The following is a 6,628-nucleotide window of genomic DNA, read 5'->3' as shown; positions in this document are numbered from 1 at the left end:
AAAACTTTTCAGCTGAGTTTGGATAAAATGCACCAGTTCGGAGGATTTGTTCAATGCCACAGGGACCCAGTGTTGGTGTGCAAAGGCTCACACTTCCAAAGTGCAGTTGGTGAGGGGCACAGGAAAAACGTTCCTGCGGTGCTCAAGTACTTTGTATCTGCCATCAGCTTTGTTACAGGAAAAAAAATAATAATAATGAATTTTGACAACTAGGATTTCCAATTCAGTTGATACCATTTACAGCTTGTTTGGATGAAATTATTGTTGTTGTTGTTATCATTATTTAAAGATTTTATTTGTTTGAGAGAGGGAGAAAGAGCACAGACAAGGGCAGAAGAAGAGGGAGAAGCAGGCTCCTGCTAAGGAGGGAGGGGGGGGGTATGTGTGGGGCTGGATCCCAGGACGCTGGGGTCATGACCTGAGCCCAAGGCCGACTCCCAACCGACTGAGCCACTGACGCATCGTGGGTAAAATTATTAACCACATCCAATTCCAAGTACACTTCTGCTCTGTGGGATTCTTAATTTAGTAAGAAGTTTGGTCCTTTTTTGCTGTGCCCATTGAACTTTATGAGTATTATTGCAAAACAATGCCTTTGGTGTTAACTGAAGGCATTTAAGTGAATTAGCTGAGTAGCATGCAGAATAAGGTTGGTTTTTTAACTGTGTTATGATGTGGGCCAGGAGCAAATAGTGGAGAAAGAATTCTTGAGATGTTTTCAGTGCAAAAAGGTGTTTATTTTTTTTGAAGATTTTATTTATTTATTCATGACACAGAGAGAGAGAGAGAGGGGCACAGGCAGAGGGAAAAGCAGGCTCCATGCAGGGAGCCCGACCTGGAACTTGATCCCAGGACTGCAGGATCAGGCCCTGAGCTAAAGCCAGATGCTCAACCACTGAGCCACCCAGGCGTCCTGGTAGTATTTCTTCTTACTGTACAGTAAATCTTTTCAGGAGCAAGACACAAAAACGGAGTCCACATTTTATTTAAATTGGAGTTCTGGGGATCCCTGGGTGGCGCAGCGGCTTAGCGCCTGCCTTTGGCCCAGGGCACGATCCTGGAGATCTGTGACTCTGTGACTATCATGAATAAATAAATAAAATCTTTAAAAAATAAGTAAATAAATTGGAGTTCTGAATCTCCATTTCTCAAAGCTGATTATGCAATTGAAACTTACACAAAATGTTTGTTGACTTCTAGCTTCTACCATGATGGCGGAAGAGATGTTACTAATCACAAGCCACACCAATTGACACAATTCTGACTCTGAGGCATCACACCTATTTCAAAAGTTACTAATTATTTTCCCCGCAGGGAGTCTGCTTCCCCCTCTGTCTCTCTGCCTCTTTCTCTGTGTCTCTCATGAATAAATAAATAAAATCTTTTTTTTTTTTTTTAAGATTTTATTTATTCATGAGAGGCAGAGAGAGAGAGGCAGAGACACAGGCAGAGGGAGAAGCAGGCTCCATGCAGGGAGCCCGACGTGGGACTTGATCCCCGGTCTCCAGGATCATACCCCGGGCTGAAGGCAGGGCTAAACTGCTAGGCCACTGGGGCTGCCCAATAAATAAAATCTTAACAAAGAAAAAAAATTAGGAGAAATACTACTAAACAAAATACAAATAACAAACTGCCGTACAAAGGAGAACGTGCTGCAGCACAAGTGTTCAGACTTCTCTGCACAGTCCAGAGCAGGACCACTCCGGCTGTTTCCCACTCACATCCTGTGCATGCCCACCCTGTAACTTTCCTGAGGCCTCATGCACCTTGCAGGCTGTAGAATAGTGCACAAATCAGGCGGTAGGTAGGCAGGAGCAGCAGGACCTCACTGTGAATGTTCAGAATTGTCTACTTCACTGACCTGATCATCACTAATAACAACTATGTTATATTGACCATGCGTTATAGTCTTATGCCTACATAGGGAGCGCGTGACATACTTATAATACTTATTTTATTATAAGCAACCGTATGTTGCACTAGCTGAAAACCTCTTTGTCCTGTTTGACACCTCCATCTTCGTCCCCTCTGTATGGGCCTGGAGTCTATCCAAAGGACAGTAAATCCAACCTGAACTTGCTTAAGGATAAAGGGTATTTATGGGCTCACACAATGTTATGGTCTGCATGTGTCTCACCAAATTCATATATTGAAGTCCTAACCCTCAGTGTGACCTTATTTGGAGAAAGAGCCTGTGAGGAGGTGATAACAGTTAAATGAAGTCATAAACGCTAGGTCCTAATCCGATAGGGCTGATGCCCTTACAAGAAAAGGAATAGATACCAGAGTACTGTGTCTGCCAAGAGAGGACGTAGAAGCCAGGAAGAAAACTCTAAGAACCAAATGGGCTGGTCCCTTGATCTTGGACTTCCCAGCCTTCAGAAAATAAACTTCTTTTTTTTGTTTTTTAAGATTTTATTTATTTATTCATGAGAAACACAAAGAGAGGCAGAGACACTAGCAGAGGGAGAAGCAGGCTCCTTGCAGGGAGCCCCATGTGGGACTCCATCCCAGGACCCCAGGATCAGGACCTGAGCCTAAGGCAGACACTCAACCGCTGAGCCACCCAGGTGTCCTAGATTATTTAGTGTTGCTTGTTTTTTGAGATTAAAGGTATAAAGCTTTTATTTCACTCCACCTTGTGGTGTTTTGCTTTGGTTTAGGTCTCAAGTTTTTGCTCACGTCTTTGACACCAACCCATTCTCCACCTCTCTGTGATTCAATTTGATTCTGATACTGTCTACCTGGAGTCAGCACAGACCCCACAGGTTAAGGGCTCAGTCCCCAGGACTGCACCCCCTTGAGACACCAGACATGCCCAGGTTGTCAGCTGTGCTTCTGATCAACCTGCTATAAATTCAGGAGGTGCCCATGACCTCCTTTTTGGGCTTAAGGATTTACTAGAATGGCTCACAGCACTCAGAAAAGTGCAGGATCACACCCTGGGCTGAAGGCTGGCACTAAACCACTGAGCCACCTGGGGATCCAATGCCTCTTTTTTTTTTTTTTAATAAATTAATTTTTTATTGGTGTTCAATTTACCAACATACAGAATAACGCCCAGTGCTCATCCCCGTCAAGTGCCCCCCTCAGTGCCCGTCACCCATTCACCCCCACCCCCCACCCTCCTCCCCTTCCACCACCCCTAGTTCGTTTCCCAGAGTTAGGAGTCTTTATGTTCTGTCTCCCTTTCTGATATTTCCCACACATTTCTTCTCCCTTCCCTTATATTCCCTTTCACTATTATTTATATTCCCCAAATGAACGAGAACATACAATGTTTGTCCTTCTCCGATTGACTTACTTCACTCAGCATAATACCCTCCAGTTCCATCCACGTTGAAGCAAATGGTGGGAATTTGTCGTTTCTAATGGCTGAGTAATATTCCATTGTGTACGTAAACCACATCTTCTTTATCCATTCATCTGTCGAGGGACACCGAGGCTCCTTCCACAGTTTGGCTATTGTGGACATTGCTGCTAGAAACATCGGGGTGCAGGTGTCCCGACGTTTCATTGCATCTGAATCTTTGGGGTAAATCGCCAACAGTGCAATTGCTGGGTCATAGGGCAGGTCTATTTTTACCTCTTTGAGGAACCTCCACACAGTTTTCCAGAGTGGCTTCACCAGTTCACATTCCCACCAACAGTGTAAGAGGGTTCCCTTTTCTCCGCATCCTCTCCAACATTTGTGGTTTCCTGCCTTGTTAATTTTCGCCATTCTCACTGGTGTGAGGTGGGATCTCATTGTGGTTTTGATTTATATTTCCCTGATGGCAAGTGATGCAGAGCATTTTCTCATGTGCGTGTTGGCCATGTCTATGTCTTCCTCTGTGAGATTTCTCTTCATGTCTTTTGCCCATTTCATGATTGGATTGTTTGTTTCTTTGGTGTTGAGTTTAAGAAGTTCTTTATAGATCTTGGAAACTAGCCTTTATCTGATATGTCATTGCAAATATCTTCTCCCATTCTGTAGGTTGTCTTTCAGTTTTGTTGACTGTATCCTTTGCTGTGCAAAAGCTTCTTATCTTGATGAAGTCCCAATAGGTCATTTTCTATTTTGTTTCTTTTGCCTTCGTGGATGTATCTTGCAAGAAGTTACTGTGGCCAAGTTCAAAGGGATCCAATGCCTTAATCTTTCTGGTGAGGGGCCTAGTCCCCAGCTCTTCATTAGCATACAAAAGACATCATTCTGGAGACTTCCACTGGTTTTAGGAGCTGTGTGCCAGGAACTGGGACAAAGACCGAATATCTATTGCTTATTGTATCAAAGAACAAATTCACATCCCATGACCTTTGCCCCTTGAAAGTATGCAAATCAGTGGTTTTTAGTATATTCATTCACAAGGTTGCACGGTGTGGAAACATCACCGTGGTCTAACTTCAGAACACCTCCATCACATTAAAAGGAAAATCTCCACCCCCTCTGGCTCTTGGCAGCCACCAATCTACTTTCTGTCTCTATGGGTTTGCCAATTTGGGATGCTCATACAAATGGAACCATGTAGAGTCTGGCTTTTGTGACTGGCTTCTTTCACCGAGCATGGTGTTTGCAAAGTGCATTCATAATTTAGCATGGATTGGTATGTCATTCGTCTACACAGCGGAACGCTATTCCCTTGTGTGGGCTTCCCACATTTTGTTTGTCTGTAGATAAGCTGATGGACATTTGGGCTGTTTCTACTTTTTGACTGAGTAACGCGGCTGTGAACAGTCATGTACATGTTTTTGTGTCAGCGTATTTCAGTTCTCTTGAATATCCACCTAGGGAATTGCTGCCTCATTTACTAAGTTTACTATTTGAGGACCTGCCAAACTGTTTTTGCACTTCATTTATGAAATGTATTCCTAAATACTTTATCCTTTTTAATGCTATTGTAAATGGATTTTTTCTTTCACAACTAAGCCCGATGTGGAGCTTGCACTCCCAACCCGGAGATCAAGACCTGAGCTGAGATCAAGAGTCAGTCACTTAACTGAGCCACCAGGCGCCCTAAGTGTATTTTTTTTCCTTAAGTTCATTTTCAGGTTATTCATTGTATATGGTGTAGTGTTTTAAATGTTTGTGTGGGGCAGCCCAGGTGGCTCAGTGGTTTAGCGCTGCCTTCAGCCCAGGGCATGATCCTGAAGGCCCTGGGATCGAGTTCCGCGTCGGGCCCCCTGTGTGGAGCCTGCTTCTCCTTCTGCCTGTGTCTCTGCCTCTCTCTGTGTGTCTCTCGTGAATAAATAAAATCTTAAAAAAATAAAAAATAAAATTTTGGTGTTGGTGTGTTGGTGGGGTCTGCAGCCAATAGCCAAGAATGAATTCTTGAGACGTCCTTGGTGCAGAATGGTGGTTTTAGCAAAGCACGTGGGCAGAAAGAGAAGCTGCAGCCTCAGGATTGTGAAGAGCAACTGATTATATACGTTGGGGTGCCTGTATGGGGGGGAAGTGAAGATAAAGGGAGTTTTTTTTTTCTTTTAAAGATTTTATTTATTCATGAGAATACACACACACAGAGAGAGAGGCAGAGACACAGGCAGAGGGAGAAGCAGGCTCTTTGCAGGGATCACACCCTGGGTTGAAGGCGGTGCTAAACCGCTGGGCCACTCGGGTTACCCTAAAGGAAGTTTTATTTTATTTTTTTATTTTTTATTTTTTTATAAAATTTTTTTTTTAATTTTACTTATTTATGATAGGCACACAGTGAGAGAGAGAGAAGCAGAGACATAGGCAGAGGGAGAAGCAGGCTCCATGCACCGGGAGCCCAACGTGGGATTCGATCCCGGGTCTCCAGGATCGCGCCCCGGGCCAAAGGCAGGCGCCAAACCGCTGCGCCACCCAGGGATCCCCTAAAGGAAATTTTAAAAGGATTTTCATATGCTAAAGCAGACCCACAGGATACCCAAGGCCTTGCGACGTCAAACTAAGCTGTTTTTCCCTCTACCAAGACTTTAAGATAGTTGGGAGTTTCCCTGCAGGAAGGTTCTACTCTGCTCCTCCAGTATTTGTCAGTGGGCTGCAGATTACTAAGGACATTTAGTTTTATTTATGTTCCTTCTGCCTTTGATTCCCACATCATATAGAAATGTAATTGATTTTTTTTAAAAAAATATTTTATTTATTCATGAGAGACACCAAGAGAGGTAGAGACACAGGCAGAGGGAGAAGCAGGCTCCCTGCGGGGAGCCCGATGTGGGACTCGATCCCGGGACCCCAGGGTCACACCCTGAGCTGAAGGCAGACGCTAAACCCACTGAGCCACCCCAGTGTCTCAGCTCTCATAGCTCTTTTGTAGATTCCTTAGGATTTTCTATGTACAAGAGCAGACTGCCTGCAAATAGAGATAGCTTTCTTTCCTTTCCAACCTGGACATCTTCTTTCCTTTCTTGTCTAATTGTCCTGGCTAGAACCTCCGGTGCTATGATGAGAACCGACAACCTGGCCTTGTTTTTGTATATCACATTTTAATTAATTAATCAATTATTATTTTATAAAGATCTTATTTATTTATGAGAGACACAGAGAGGGAGATTGAGAGAGAGAGAGAGAGAGGCAGAGACACAGACAGAGGGAGAAGCAGGCTCCATGCAGGGAGCCCGACGTGGGACTCAATCCCGGGTCTCCAGGATCAGGCTCTGGGCTGAA

Source organism: Vulpes vulpes, chromosome 16, assembly GCF_048418805.1.
Source record: "Vulpes vulpes isolate BD-2025 chromosome 16, VulVul3, whole genome shotgun sequence".
Lineage (NCBI taxonomy): Eukaryota > Metazoa > Chordata > Mammalia > Carnivora > Canidae > Vulpes > Vulpes vulpes.
Note: the sequence above shows the minus strand (reverse complement) of the source record.